The sequence below is a fragment of the Meriones unguiculatus genome, chromosome 5, assembly GCF_030254825.1.
Source record: "Meriones unguiculatus strain TT.TT164.6M chromosome 5, Bangor_MerUng_6.1, whole genome shotgun sequence".
In the NCBI taxonomy this organism is placed as follows: Eukaryota; Metazoa; Chordata; class Mammalia; order Rodentia; family Muridae; genus Meriones; species Meriones unguiculatus.
Window position 1 is genome coordinate 31740722 of NC_083353.1, and position 17091 is coordinate 31757812.

Below are 17091 nucleotides of genomic sequence, written 5' to 3' on the forward strand. Positions count from 1 at the left end.
CATAGTTAAGACATAAAAGTTCCATGTACGACCAGAGATGTGGGAAGCATACTTATTTCATGTACTTTCAAATATGAGTACCATGGGGACATTTTTATCTGAGAGTTTAATTCCATGGTGCATCAATTTATACTCCTTCTACTGTGGCTGCATCAGTCATCTTTTAAAATAATTATCTGACTTTAAACTTTTTTTTTTTACTTCATTACCAATTAAAGTGAAAAGGTTCGTATATAATTAAACAACTTCAATATTCCTTTGATGAATATGTGTAGGTCAGTTCATCCAGCTGAAATGCATTAGCTATTGATTAATCTAAAAATAATTAAAATAGATTAAACAATAAAATTACAGAATTGTATGCATAATAAGTTTAAGGCAATGATATGTAAATAGATTCATTACATTGCCAGTCACTGAAGAGCACAGTGTAGATTGTAGAATGTGAATACGACATCAGTAATGATGACTATTCTTTGCATAAGTATGGTAGTCATGTGAATCACCAAGAAAATGTGACTAGTATCATCTCTACATATGTATCTATTTTAATTAATGAAAGTGCATGTTCATTTTCCTAAAACAAAGTTTGTGTGCTCACAAAAATCTTCACTTCAAATATGTAATGTAAATTATAGAGAAAGCAAATATATTTGGTTACCAGAATACTGGATGAAATTCATGATGATGGCTTCATGTTTTGTCATAACCATGTTATAAACATAGTTAGCAGCCTCCTTATTGTTTATATTAAGTGTTTATATAAATACTGGAGAATTAATAATATAAACACCAGTGAATGCTACTTTAACTTACTCATTCCTGCAAAGGGAGCAAGTGTTTCCTTGAGCTATTTTTATATATTTATATAATTTTTACATACTACTTTCTATTTGTATAGCATCATTGAAGAACAAACCAAACAGTGGAAATATCTACTTTCTTGCTGTGGCTCATTTACACCAAAGCACAATGAAAGCAATACTACTTTGGCTTTGCCAAGATCAGGGGAACTTTAAAGACAAAGAAAGTGATGGAGTCTATAAATGCTTTCTTTCTCTCAATATTAGGCAAATAAAACTCAAAAAAGTTAAATCACTATGGACAAACCACTAGACAATTAAAGTCAATTGACATTTTTCTTTAAAAGAAATATTTTATCTGTGCGTGAATTAGTTATATAAGTCATTATCTTTAAAATTATTCTAATCCCCTAGGATTGCTTTGGCCATTAGTAGTCAAACCATTTCCTGGTCCCAAAACTTCTTACAGGGCTTTTCTAGGTCTGTGAAATATGACACTGAAATAGTTAATTCCTAGTTAATATCACATTAACTAGGAACAATTTCAGCTGTGGAGCCATTTTTACTGTATTGATTCTGCCAGTCAAAGATTATGGGAGGTCTTTCCATTGCCAAATATCCTTTGTAATGTTCTATGGATTTAATGTAGAGTTCTCTTATTTTTGTTGTTGTTGTTTATGAGTGTTCTGAAGTACTTGATATTCTGGAGCTATTATGATAAATGAGATAGTTTCTTAATTTCTTCTTCTGAGAGTAAATTGTTGGTATAAATGAATAATGTGTATTTTATAACATTTAGAAAAGAGACTGTGGAGGGCTAATATTCTGTGATGAGGAAGGATAGAAGTAAATAGATATGGAGTCGTGAATAAATTTGGAAAGGCTATTGAAATTCTATTTTTAACTTTGAAGTAGTTTTTTGTGATAGATAATTACATAAAATATTTTTTGATAGTGAAAGTGTTGAACTAGAACATTTCATTCAAAATAAATTCAAAATGACGTTATACAAAATGTACTTTAGTGCAGTACAGGGACCCCACAATCAGTAGTAAGCATGTAGAACTTTCATTTACCTCAAGAGGGGGAAATGTAATATCAGAGATGACAGGAAGACACCAGAATATTAGTGTGACTTATGCTATGAATCTCTTCACAGCATTTGAGAGTACAGTGGCCTTGCTTCTGAGTCACAGCTGAAGAATTCAATGGGCTAGAAGTTGTCTACTTGGAACTGAAGTAGGAGAGTAAGTAATTGGATTTTGAAAAGCACCTGCAGCCCTAGAACTGCAGAATATCATGATTGGCTGTTTTCTCCAACATGAAAAGACTCTACTTGAAAGTGAGCTCTGCAAGAGAAGTACCAGGAGAGGCCAGGAGGTCACAGTGGAGGAAGTTGGAGTAGACTTCCAGAAACAGTGAGGTTTCATTGGAGAGTAGCCAGAATAAAGCTGTATTCATTCATTTCAGAGAACTGCAGATGAACAGAGAGAGAAGAACTCGACAGAAAGCTCCAATAAAGAAGAATGCACTTTAAAATTCTGACAAGTCCAGACAAGGCTAATAAATCACTTCTGAGGTGTCTCAGAAAAACAAGAAGTTTCTCTCTCTCTCTCTCTCTCTCTCTCTGCTTCCGTCCTATTCCTTCCTACAATCCTAAAGAGATCAGGGTACTGAGCAAGGAAGACCAATTGGTCCTCCTCAAAGGAAGAAAACAGTAAGCCAACATCATTTGTCCATGACTTTAGCCTGTAGTGGGCCTGAAACTGGAAGCAGCAGCAGAAGACAAAGTCATAACTTGAAAGTACATGTTCAAGTGTAAATCCTATAGGACACTGGGAATTCAAACAGTCTGCTGTGTTTTGTTTTAATCTCTAGACAATGATTATGGAATTATAATCACATATGCATAACAAGGAAAGTTGTAGTGCTTGCCATCCAGCCAAGTTTATGGGACCAGCATCACTGAGAAAATTGAAGGGTATTCTGGTAAAAACAAACAAACAAACAAAAAACCTCATACACCTTTCATGATGGATGATTTCCTAGCATGATTTTGTTGATATAATATTATACTATTTACTATACTTATATTTCATTTATATAAAGAGGTAACCAATAATGAGTTTAATCTCATACCCGTTTTGTTTTATGAAAAACATTTTCCTTATTTCCCCAATTAAATTTGTGGTAAATAAAATTTAATATACAAATGTGTAAACTAGGTGATGCAAAACCAAGGGTATGATAATATCTAGCTCATTGGTCTAATGATTCATGCTGAAACTGAAGATGAATTTTAAAACACCAAGAAGCTTCATTTTGAGTTACTGTTCAGGGAAGTAAGTACAAGAGACTTCCAAAACATTATAGGCTTTGCTATTATCCATGGTTGCCTCTAAGAGGTTTAAGTTAATACCTGTCTCTGAAGACATAGGATATAAGCATCTGAACATGAAGTATTCTGGAAACTTCCTCTCTGAGGACTAACTTTCATGGTACCAGTGTTATGCAAGCTTCCAGGGAACCTAACCAGCCAATAGTCCTGTCCAGACATGATGCTTATCATTAACACTCAATGACCAGTGTGATGATCACCCTAACTGTGCAATAGCACACATATTTCTTGGAATTCAGTAGCAACTAACAACTCTCTGATTAGAATGAATGCCTATTCAACAAGAAGGAAACCGTATTGCATATTGAAAACTCAGCCAGCTAGGTAAGAATGGTGAGGTCATGGATCTTGGAAGACAACCTATAACTACCATTTTTACCAAACCAGCACAGTTCCTATCTGCCTTCTAATATTTGTCCTTATAGTCACAGATAAGAGTAGCTTATTTTAATTTAATTTTATTTATATATTTATTTATTATAATTTATTCACGTTGTATTCCTGTGGCAGCCCCCTCCCTCATCTCCTCCCAGTCCCACCCACGCTTCATCTTCTCCTGCTATGTCCCTAACAAAGTCCCCTGATAGGGCAGGACCTCCTCCCTTTCTATCTAACCCTACCTTATCAGATCTCATCAAGGCTGGCTGCATCGTCTTTTCCTAATCCTCATCAAAAGCATTCTCTTTGCAACATTCAGAGAATGCTACAGAAAATCACATTCAAAAATAAATAAATTAAAAATACAGGGAGTAAGTGCCCAGCACCAACTGATATATCACTAAGAGAATTACTGCACCTAATCAGGTAACAAAACATAAAGGAAGCAGGGGCAGAAAAATTGTGAGAGGCAAAGGACACTATGTCAGCTGTGAGACTCTGTCACCTGGATATGTCAAAAAAGTTACATCCATGAATTCCCCCAAATATGGTTGATTAACACTCACACAGGAACAGCATAAATACTTATCCTAACAAGTAAAGGAAAAATCTCACAGGACCTCAAAGTTAGACAAAGAAGTATAGACAACTAAGAAATGCTGAATAGTGTAAATGTACCAGAAGTTTGGAATCCATTCCTCAGCTGAGGGGCATCTGAATTGTTTCCAGATTCTTGCTATTATGAATAAAGCTGCTATGAACATAGTTGAGCAAATGTTCTTGTTGTATAGCTGAGCATCTTTTGGATATATGCCTAGGAGTGGTATAGCTGGATCTTGAAGTAGCACTGTTCCTAATTGTCTGAAAAAACGTGAGATTGATTTCCAAAGTGGTTGTACAAGTTTACATTCCCACCAGCAACAGAAAAGGGTTCCCATTTCTACACAACCTCTCCAGCATGTGTTGTCACTTGAGATTTTGATCTTGGCCATTCTGATGGGTATGAGGTGAAATCTCAGGGTCATTTTGATTTGCATTTCCCTGGTGACTAAAAACGTTGAACATTTCTTTAAATGTTTCTCTATCATTCGATATTCCTCTGTTGATACTACTCAACAGTTAAAAACAGGGAAATCATGAAATTTGTTTAGTTGTTTTTACACAGTTTAGAGCACATGATAAAGATAGACAAAGAGTAACTCAGATATGCTGGCCCTCAAGCTTGTCAGAGATCTGATGAATATGGCATTTTAAGTATGTAAGCTTATCATGACAGAGAGTCCCAAAATCCTGGCAGTAGCTCCCCCAAGGTCTCTGAGAAGATTTGGGCACAACAGATGATGCTGACTACGGATTGTGGTATGCTAACCACTGGGCAATACTGCCTCAACTGGCCCACTGCTAGGGCCCAGCCTAAACTGTGGACAAAGCCATGGAGAGCCATTATCTCACATTGTGAGAGGCAAGGTAAAGTCAATCTCTCCTTTTCCTCTTTCCACAGAAACAGTAAAATCAGTCTCTCATCTGTGCCTAGCTGGACCGCCTCTTCCCATGATGTTATGAGACCACAGGAACCAGGGACACTACCTAGGTGATGGACTACCTAGTCATCTCTGTCATTTTGATTGGAACATGGATTGGTATATTTATTTAGCTCATAATTTATCCTTCTCAGGTCTCTGATCACTTTGATGGCTATGCTAAGCTAACGGTAGCTTTACACCTAAAGAGCAGACAATTAGATCAACTGTTAGCTCATTGATCAGTTCAGTAACTAGAACTACTAGGTACTAAATCTCTTATTTAGAAAGGCAAACAGGTTTGCCTTACTCACAGGATTCATGTCAGTTGCCTGTGTCTTGAGCTATATAGCTGAATAAATATATGGAGCTCATGTATCGTCTGAGGATATAGAAGTTTAGATCGTAAAAATCCAGAGAGTGTTATTTGTTTTGGAAAATGTTTGAGGGTTGATAAATGCAAGAAAGATTCAAGAGTCTAAGTCGGTGTTTTAAGGTATATAATTATGAGTTATAAAGAGATAACAAATATTTTAAAGTATATTAAAAATGGGAGATACTTTAGATTTCTCCCCCCTCTTTGCTACTGTTATGCTTATGTTATAAGATTTCAGAAGTTCAGAGTTTTGGCATTGGTCAATAGAATTCTGATAAGTTGATGGAGTACTGACTGCTTATTATTCAGTCACCAGGTTGAGATTTTAATTTCCTTTGGTTGTCTTCTGGAGATAGACTTAAATGTGCTTCTTGTCATGTTAAAAACATCTGTTTAATGTGTATATCTGACCCAAAAGTCATAGCTTTTACTATGGTATTCTTAATATCTGCCATTTCTGGGGTAGACTTTGACACAGGAATATATTAAACCTATTCCTTTTAGTTACTTTATAAAAAAAAAATCCAAGCATCCAGGGTTTAGCACTAAAGCCAGTAATGTATTTCTGCCTAACTTTCCAGTGTGAACATGAAGATGGGGGCTAAAAGTAGATGCTGAGTGTACAAAAAAAAAAATGGCCAAGCTCTATTCGTGGCTAATTACCAACAGCTATGCCCACAGAAAAGTGTTAAAGAGTTCCAGACTGTGGACACTTAAGTTGTTTATAAAGGTTATAAAACAAACAGCTAACTGATACTCATTCAGTGGGATGAAGTTTCACCCGTTACTCTCAGAATGTTCTATTAGATTTGCTAAATATATATTTCCTTTTGTGTACCAATTTTTTTTTCATATGAGTTTCTGGATGTGACCTGGATCTGGCATAGCTCAAAAGGATCACAGATGAGATTTTCCCTGGTCTTTCCCATTTAATAGACAAATTTGAACTTCTGTCTCCAGTATGAATTTGTCTCAGCAGATTTTTACCTGCTTGCCTCTGTTCTGGGATCAGCTGTGGACTGCAAGCTGAAATCTGGACTCCCTGGAAACTAACATGATTGCTCCCTGCCTGTTCGGGTGGATCAACTAACCAGATGCTTGTGACTGCTCCATTGCCCAGCCTTTGACTGGCATTTCAGCCTCCTTAGCCCCTGATGCCAATGGTCCAATGTTAGCACTGAAGAAGTTACAGAAGATGGATCTCCGGCCCAAAATCCCACCTAGCAGGCTAAAATGCTAAGTCAAAAGGGGCTGACTCTCTGGCATTAGCTATTATCTTGGGCATCTGCTTAGCTGAAATGGAAACTAATATTGCAGAAACTGGGCTAAAAGCCTAGAGAGACCCTTGAGAAAAAGGATAATAGTTCTCCTTGGCTTACTACCCCTATATCTACGCTGAAGGGACCCCTACTCATTTTGATTTTATCTTTGGCTTTGTATTTTCAATTGCTTAATGGCTTTCATAAAGAAATGCTTGAGAGCAATACACTAATGGTACTCAGATCCCATTATAAAAAGGTAAATCTATAAGTTGCAAGGAGTCATATCTGGAAGACCCAAGACTGGGTCTTCAAATGATCATGGGAAAGGGGGAAATGAGAGACCAAAAAATAAATTAGCAGCTATTATTAAGACCTGAAGTAGGTAGGTAAAGAAGTCTAGTAATGCCCTGAGGGGAAGGGCCACCTCACTGCATTCTTTCCCCACCCACTAGAGATACAGTTGCTAGGAAACTGGCCCATCTCCCTAGGGAGGGACATCAGGTCATTAATGGTCTGGGAACCTTCCTATAGCCAATTGATTCAAAATGTAGCATTTTTACCAATAGATGCTTGCCAGGCAGGAATCGCCCCTGCTTTGGGCATGCTGGCATAGAACAGAATCTTTAAATCACCCAACTAACTTGGGCAGAGCGCGCTTGGCTCCCACCACTTCTGCGGTAGGTGTGTGTGGGCCCAAGCTGCAGCTTGTAATTTACAATAAAAAGAACCTCATGTATTTACAGCGGAGTCTGTTTATTCCTGGTCTTTTGGGGTTCGTGAACTGGGCAGAACACAGGCAAACTGAAGGAACTAGAAAAGGTCATCCCAAGTGAGATAACCAAGAAGCAGAAAGACACACATAGTATATACTCACTTATAAGTAGATATTAGATATATAATATAAGGTAAGCATACTAAAAGCTGTACACATAAGTTAAACAAGAAGGAGGAGCCTAGGGGAAGATGCTCAGTACTCATTCAGAAGAGAAAATAGGAAGACCTGCAGACAAAACTTTCAGCTACTTCTCCAGCACCATGTTTGCCCATGCTCCCCACCATGATGACAATGGACTAAACCTATGAAACTGTAATAAAGCCTCAATTAAAGGTTGTCATTCATTAGAGTTGCCATAGCTATGGTATATCTTCATAGCACTAGAACACTAAGAGAGAAGCTAGCAACAAGGACTGTGGTATTGCTGTGACTGGCTTGTGATACCTATGTTTGGAATATGCTAGACTTTGGCTAGAAAAAAAATGTATGGACACTTCAAGTAATAATTAATGGGGCATTCTAGAAGGAGTCTCAACAATAGTGCTGAGAGCAATGTAGAATGGTAGGGGCCTGGCTCAAGAGGATTCAGAGGGAGAAGCATATTAGTAAGTGGCCTAGAGACAATTTTTGTGATTTTTTTTTTAGAAGAAGTGTGCCTGCTCTATGGCCTTGTTCAAGAAATTTTCTGAGGCTAAATTAAAGAGTGTTGGTTTTATTGCTTTGGCAGAGCCAGAAGACACTAGTATTTAGTGTTTCATGTGCTTATTAGTGCTCACTTTTATGCAGATCTATAATGGAAAGGAAAAAGTTGGACGAGAAATACAAAATATAGATAGAGTTGAAGAGAAAATGAGCACCAGGGACTGTAATGGAGCTAAGTCCAGAGCTCAAGAGGATAAATAAACAACAAACAAAAAGTTTAAAGAAAAGCCTGATGCTGACTGGAATAAAAGGAGTGGTGGCCTCAAGACAAGACCCCACCCAGATAAGCTTCCAACTTGTAAAAAGGAATCAAAGAAAAGCTTAAGCAGTGTATTTAGCAACCAAAACCAGTTCTGTTGCAGAAGAACAGGCCCAGCAAGCAACAGGTTCTGTCACATTGTTCTGAGTTTATAGCCAAGGATACAAGAAAGGAGTCATGGACTCTCCCTCCATGACTAAGAAAAACCACTGAGGTCAGGAGTATGTTATAGGTGTCCTTGCATGAAGACACAAGAGGACAACATGTGAAAGCTGTGAGAGTAAAGCCTGGATTTTACTGGAGACCCAAAAATTTGGGGTATGCCAGAGCCATGAGATACCTGCCATAAAAGGTGCAGACTGGATGTGGAACTAGCCCATAAGACAGAACTGTGTTCCTGGTAACACAGCTGAAAGGAGTTGGAGATCTGAAAAGTGTTTTGACATCTGGGAGATGCAGAATTTTAGTTTTGTTTTGGTAAAGTATTTTCTCATTATGCTCCTTTTCTTCCTGTTTGAAATGCTGCTGTATATACTGTGACTTTCTATGTTGGAAGCATGTGACTTGCTATTTGTTATCTTACCGGGGTTTACATTTAAGAAACTATCTTGAATATCAGAAGAAACTGAACTTTTAAACAGTGTTGAGACGGAGAGATGATGGGAATTTTGAAGTTGGAGTGGATGCACTTTTGCATTATGATATGGATACAAGGCTATGGGAAGTAGGAAGTGGAACATGACCCCATAGGTGCATATACTTGAAGGCTTACTCATCTAAGTAACATTCTTTTAAAAAAACTATGATGTGTGACCTTGTTAGGGGAAGTATCACTAGTGGTGTCTGAGGTTCCGAAAGCACATGGTAGGCTGAGTCTCTTCCTTCCTGCTGCTTGCAGATCAATATCTAGAGCCCATAGCTACTTCTCTAGAACTGTGTCTAGCTACAGGCCACCATGCTTCTTGACATGCTGATAAAGGCCTAAACCTCTGAAACTGTAAGCCAACTTCAACTGAATGCTTTTTAAATCAGAGTCAGCTTGGTCATCTTATCTCTTCACAACAGTAGAACACTGATGCACTAACCAAGGACCATGCATAGAGAGGACCTAGATTTCCTCCTCAGATGCAGCCAACAGGCAACTCAGTCTCCATGTAGGGGCAGGGGCTGCCTCTGTCATGAAATCAGTTGCCTACTCTTTGATCAGTTCTCCCCCCACCCTCAGCCAATATAACTTTGCCAGGCCACATAAGAAGAGGATCCAGGCAGTCCTGCTGAGTCTTGAAAAACCAGGGTCAGAGGGCAGGGGAGGAGAACTCCCTTTTTCAGTAGAGTAGGAGAAGGCGAGAGGAGGGAAGTGGGAGGGATGGTGGGACAGGGAAGAGTTAACAGAGGGGTCTACAATAGGGACGTAAAATGAATAAATTATAAAAATATAATAAAAACATTTAAAATCTAAAAAATAGAACACTGACTAAGACATGATATTATCAATTTCACTTGTAATTTTTGAACATGGCGTACTTGAAATTTATCAGTATATGTATATGCTATATTACTGTTTCATATTACTCTTTCAGTGGACAGTGCTATTTTATTTTACTTTCTAGAACAAGGTGAGGTCAACCATGATAGGTCATGACAACAAAGTTCACATCCTCAGAGGGCTTAAAAAAATGAGGCACTCTCTGACATAATGGGTCTTTGATTGGGCCAGGCATTGGTTGGGTATTCCCTCAATCTCGGTTCCACCTGCTCTATCTTTAACCCTACATGTCTAGCAGGAAGGGTAAATTTTGGGTCAAAGTTTTTATGGATGGATTAGTGTTTCCCTTCTTCTGCTAGGAGACTAGTTTAGTTACAGGGTCTTCTTTTCAGTCTCTTTAGCCTCTGCTAGTAGGAGTCTCTGCTTGAGTCCCTTTCAGATCCTCTCAGGAGCCTACACTGACTTAGGTTTCCAGCTTGTCACAGAGATAGCCCTATCCTTAGGTTATCTTTTCTCTACAGGCCTTCTCTCCTCTTGTAGTTGCTCTCCACAAATCTGATCTCAATCCTCTTACCTCTCTGTGACCCCTATCTTAGGAATGATATACTTAGTGAAGCTTGCAGAAAGGAGCCTGTCAGAGTTGTCTCTGAGAAATTCTACCCAGCAGCACCTCAAAATAGATGCTGAGAATCACAGCCAAATATTGGATGATGCATAGCAAGTCTAGTGGAAAAATGTGAAAAAAGAGAAAAGGATATGGAGGTGACCAGAGCTCCACAAGAAGACCTACAGAGCCAAATAACCAGGGCCCAGAGGAGCTTACTGTTAGGAAACGTGCAGCTTTGAAGGTTCCCAAATCACACCACAAGACTGGTTCCACATGGAAGGTTTATTAGGGGAAGGGAAAGGGAGTCACAGAGAGAGTAGGCAGAAGAGAAAGAGAGAGAGAGGAGGGGCTCCAGGAGTTCTCTTATAAGGTGACCTAGGCATATGCAGGTGGTTCCAGGTGATCAGTGGGTGGTCTTCTTGGTGGCTTCACAAATGCCTGATAACTGGTTTGTCAGGTCCCTTGGAGCTGGCCATAGAGATGCCTGCTTACTGATCCCAACATTCCTCCCTTTTTGTTTTGTTAAAAAGTGAAGAGCCGGGAAGGGGTGATGGTGGGGAAGGTCACAGGGATGACTTTTGCTCTTCAAGCTACTTCCTGCTGATTAGGGGCACTGCCCTTCTAGGGGCACAGCTGGTCCCCACCATCGGGGTCCTAGTCATCTGGCTCTGTATGCAAAGGTTGATAATCCTGTGGAGTAACTGATTAATGGTTTGGTTAGAGATTTTTTGCATTTGTTGTTGGAAGAATGTAGAGAGGAAGTTAATTAAGCAGGGTGCAAAAAGCAAAAGCAGAAAGACTAGCACAAGAGGTGAGACAAGGGGCATAATCCATTTCCAAACGGGATTCTGAAAAGCCCAAGAGCTAGAGACCTTGTTGTTGGATTTTGTCCTTTACTATACCTGACTGGTTGACATAAAAACAGCATTCCTTTTGGAGGAAGAGGCAAAGGCCACCTTCTTTAGCTGTGAGGAGATCCAATCCGCATCGGTTTTGAAGTACTACTGCTGCCAGTGAGTCAATCTGTCCTTGGAGGGTGAGTATTGTCTGATCCACTTTCTGAAGGTCCTGGATAAACTGGGAAGAAAGCTGATAATACAAAGTTAGTGAGGTGGCTAGTCCTGCTGCTCTGGTCCCTAGAGCTGCCGTGATTCCTACAGCAGCCAGCAGGGTTAGGATTTGAATTGCCCTCTTCTCTTGTTGGGCAGCTTTTGAGTCCACGACCAGGAATGGTAGGGGCTTTCTTTCGTTTATCACCCCCAGCTCAGGGAAGAGGAGTACCAGAGCACAAACTCTTGACTAGCAGGCAGACGATGGTAGACCTGAGTGCCACAAAGAATCGAGATATTATTAGCAGTAGGGCATTGAGGTTGAGATGAGGTGTCAAGGATTGTAGTTTTATTACACTCTAAGGAAATTAGCATTCCTACAGAGTGTGTCCTGGATGCCTTGGAACAGCTTGCCATGCCAAAGAGGGTGATGTGAGAAAGGTATGGGGTTGTGGCAACATTAGAGTTAGGGCAGTTAGTAAATGGTGAAGTGAGATTGCTTGACAGAGTCACTGCAGAAGCTGTAATCGGTACCTCTGACTTGGTCCCCTGTGGTACACATAGCCAGCAAGCTTTAAAATGGCCCAGTTGGGTTGTTGCACCCAGTTTTCGAGCCCTCAAAAGACCTACAGGAATCGACTCTGTTGCAAAACACACAAGGGTCTTTTTATTACAAGCTCGAGCTGCGTGGCTGCCCTTTACAAAGACATACAGGCAAGTGACCCACAGCTCTGGGAGATCAAGGATTTTAAAGGAACAAAAATGCCAGTGGGGTAGTGTAAGCCTTGACATTACAAGATTGGGTAAGAGGAACAAAATGCAAGTGTGGTGTGGTGGTCTCTAGGGAAGCTGACCTTTAAAATGATTGGTCTGTTTTTAGGTGCCAAGACTGCTAATGGTCAGGCCTAGCTACCTGGGAGACATCTGATCTCTACTTCTTAGGGGCCTTGTGACTCCAGTCACACCCTGAGGTTTATCTGGGTGGAGACTGCTGCTGGCCCATTATCTGAAAGGAATGTGGTCTTGTGATTCCACCCTAACCTCTGGGCTAGCCCCCTGCTCTGAAAGGATTGTGGTTTTGTGATTATGCCCCAGCCCCTGGAATTAACTCTATTTTTTTCTTTTAACCTTTCAGGGTCACATTAAGGAGCTCGTAGGCCGAGGTCAGAGTCTGAAGTAGGAGTTGAAATGACAGGTTTGTGTTATTCATGAGAGGGGATGTTAGAGAGGTAATGGCCTTGGAGGAGTGTTTAATTATCTTTTCTACTTCTCCCATTCCCAGATTTTGGGTGATTGGCACATATTTTCTCTGGATATGGATAGTACTTATCGGTAGATTGGGTGTGTAGAGGCCGTAGAGTTTTCCAAAGATGCCTGCTTCCCATCTGGTATCCTATGGGTCTTGGATGTGTAAGTAGAGGCTCTTTTTATACAGGTGAAGGAGCTTCTTCTGTGCTGGTGAGTGGATTTGGCAAGACCAGTATGGGCAGCCTCCATTCCTGTCCAGCCATTTTTTTGCAATAATCCTTTGTTTGATCAAAGAGAAAGCAAGCAAAAATTCTATCAAATAAGAGGGGAGGGATAGAAGTGGGGGTGATAGCTATTTCCATCGGCTCCCAACAGCTTCCCATAGAACAATTTGTCGAGCTTATTTGGAGAGATTGTTTATTATCAATGATGGTTTCTTGAACCTCAAATCTCCATACGTAGGGATTACCTTTAACAGAAATAGGCAAGAAAGAGAGGAGGAAAAATACATATCCAGTCCAGTAGGGTCTAACATCGCTCCTGTGGTGAGGCCTCATTCTTCTGGAACTGGAGACAGGGTAGTTGACCTTGGCATCTTTTGGAGCTTGAGGGAGCAAGGTCTGGGTGGGGTCCTGTAGTTGAATGACTGCAGGGGAATGGTGCCTAGCCACAGAGGGGTTTTGGATATCCCAGACTTAGGGGTCCACTTGAGAGGCTGGTAAGGGAAGCAACGTGTTAGAACTGGTAGGTAAGGTGGCTAGGAGGAGGAGGAGAGAGGAAGTTGGCAAGCTTGGGGTCAAGCAGATGGGTGGAGTAAAGAAAATAGAGGCTCCTACTTTGGCCAAAAAGGCCCTTCTCATTAGGGGAACTGGAAAGGCTGGCATTACTAAAAAGGAATGAGTCAAGGGAACTCCCCTAAAAATACAAATAAGTGGTGGAGTTTGGCAAGGATGGCAAGGCTGTCCCCCTACCCCAACAATAGAGGAACTATAAGGAGAGGTTGGTCCCCAGTACTCCATTAGGACTGAGTAAGTGGCTCTGGTGTCCACAAGGAAGGAGATGGCCCGCCCTGATACCATGATAATTACCCGTGGCTCCCTGTTAGTGATGACAGTGGTCGGGTCAAGGGAACCCGGGCACCTTCAGTCATCTGTAGCCAGGCCTAGGATATCGGCCAGAGAGTGATCTGGGAGTGATGCCCCCATATCATGGGAGAAACGGTGGCAATCAGCACCCCAGTGTTCCTCTTGGTGGCATTTTGGACATGGCCCCGGTGGTTTTCAGGGGTTAGGACAAGGCCTGGCCCAGTGATCCTTCTGACCACATTTGGGGCAGGGGCATGGTGGTTTCCATGTGGGACAACTCCAGGCCCAATGACTCATTTGACCACATATGAAATAGGGACCTAATTGTCCTTGTGCCTTAGAAGACAAGGGCGCCTGGGTAGTGGCTGAGGCCGGTCGGATGGCTTGGGCCAGCATTTGGTATTTTTGTCTGTGGGCTTTTTCCTCTCTCCTGTAGAACACCTTAAAGGCCAGTGCTAAGACTTCTGCCTGCGGAGTGAGAGGTCCCTTCTCCAAGGATTTAAGCTTAGCCCTGATGTCGGGGTAACTTTGGGAGAAGAAATAGGTCATTAAGAGTTGCTGTCCTCTGTACTTTCGGGATCTAAATTACTGTGTTGTAAGAAAGCCTTTGAAAGGTGCTCTAGGAATTGAGATGGGTTTTCATTTTTGTCCTGAATGACCTCCTGGAACTTTTCATAATTAACTGGCTTAAGGGCAGCCTTGTGGAGACCAGCCAGAAGGCAGGTCACAAATTGATCTCTAGCTAAAATGCCTCCTAGAGTATTGTAATTCCACTGTGGATCCTGGTCAGGTACACCTCAGCCCCAACCGGTTATGAAGTATTTGTTTGGTGAACCTCATCTGCATGCATTCTAGCCTGTTCCCAAACTCGCCTGTGTTCCTCAGGTAATAGGTTATAAGGATCATATAAATATCATGGAAGGTAAGACTATAAGATTGAGTGAGATATTCAAATTCTTTAATGAAGGTAGAAGGATTAGAGGTATAAGATCCTAATCTCTTTTCTACTTGAGAAAGTTCAGTTAATGAGAAGAGAACGTGCGCCCTAATTAAGCGGTCTATATCTGCTACTTCCCGCAAGGGAAGGATTGAGGCAGGCTTATGTTGAGTAGAGGGATCAGACTTTGCTATAGAATGTGAACGGGTTGTGGGTGGGCTGATAGTTGGTGGGGTGAAAGTGAGTGCCAGAGTGAGGCAACTAGGATAGTCTAGTGCTGGAGAAGGGATCGAGAGTTTTGGAGAAGCTGAAGGAGAAGAGGAGGAAGTAGAAGGAGAGGGGGAAGGTGCCAGAAGTTGTGAGGATTCCGGAGGGGCAGGAGGTTGAGGGCGGTGGGGTGGAGCTTCATATGCTGGGTCAAAGGTAGAGAACTTCTCAGGTTAAAACTTTATGGTCAGGAGAAGTTTAGTAGGAGAACAGGAAGAAAAGAGAGGAGGTTTAGAGCGGAGAAGAAAGTTTGAACGTAGGGTACCTCCTTTCATTTACCAGATTGCTGACAGTAATTAAGAAGATTCCATAAAATATTGGAATTTAATGTGTCGTTAATAGGCCAATTTCGACTCTTACCTAAAGAGTAGGCCATGTCTTATTACAGAGGCATATGAGTTTAGAAGTCTTTAACTGAGGTTCCATAAGTAAAGTCTTAAAATTCTCCAGAAAACATCCCAGTGGGGATGCTGGAGGGAAGGACGTTTGGGTGTTCCCAATCGGGAGGCGAGGGAGCCTGTGACTTTCCAGAGGCATCCCAAAGGAAGGTGCAACTCTAACGAGAGGTGCTACCTGATCCAATACCTCTTCAGCTTTTGGCCAGGGATAGGGGCGCAGATGCCAGAATGCATGGCCGAAAGCACACGGCTGCCTAGCTAGGTCTTCCCAAGAGCAAGCGAGCAGGAGCAAGAGGGAGGGGGAAGAGACTGTGTGCAACTGGGAATGCTCTCCCAGGGGAAACTGAGGCCCTAGTAGAGATGGAGGTCCAGCAATAGGGATCAACCGTGGCCAGTGAAGACCTTGGTTGGAGGGTCCCCCGCTTCAAACAACAGTGAAAAGATGCCGGACTCTCAACAGTCACTCTTCCCTTGCCCAGAGAAACATTTATGCTGACCAACAGAGAAACTCACCAATCTAGCTGGTGTTGGATGCCTCCGTAGTGATCTGATAGCCGGAAAGTGGAGATCTCGGGTGGATTTGGAGCAAAATAGGTCTCCAGCAGCCCCGGCCGAGTGTCGGCACTCCCCACTCAGTGTGCCCACTGGAGGTAACCTATCCTGGCCAAGATGCACCAATGTTAGGAAACGTGCAGCTGTGAAGCTTACGTGGTGGGTTCCCAAATCACACCAGGAGACCAGTTCCACATGGGAGGTTTATAAGGGGAAGGAAAAGGTGGTCCCAAAGAGACTAGGCAGAAGAGAAAGAGAGAGAGGAGGGGCTCCAGGAGTTCTCTTATAGGGTGACCCAGGCATGCACAGGTGGTTCCAGGTGATCAGTGGGTGGTCTTCTTGGTGGCTTCACAAATGCCTTATAACCGGTTTGTCAGGTCCCTTGGAGCTGGCCTTAGAGATGCCTGCTTACTGATCCCAACAGTTACTGATATTGAAGCATCAACCAAAGACCATGCATGAACTGTACCTACACCCTATACAAAGATTTAACAAATGGGCAGCTTAGGCTTCTTGTGAGGCCTCTAATAAGTGAAGTGGGGACTGCATTGAAAAAGGACTCACTTGCCAGCTTTTTGATCACTTCCCCTTAGTGGGACTGTCTTGGCAAGCCACAGAGGAAGAGGACATGCTCAGTCCTGATTCAACTTGATGAGCTGGGATGGATGGAATAGGGAGCTATCCTTTTCTGATGAGAAGAAAGGGAGTGAGAGAGGGTGGGACTGGGAAGGGATGAGGGATGGGGCTACAACAGGGATGTAAAGTGAATAATAAATAAACAAATATTTCAGAAAAAAATGATTTAGGCTGGACAGCACGGTACACACCTGTAACCCCAGCATTCAGTAGGCAGAGGAAGGTGGACCTCTGTGAGTTTGAGGCCATCATGTTCTATGAATTGAATCCAGGACAGCCAAGGCTACACAGAGATCCCTGTTTCTCAAACCCCAAAACAAACAAACAAATAAATAAATAATAGATAGGTCTTG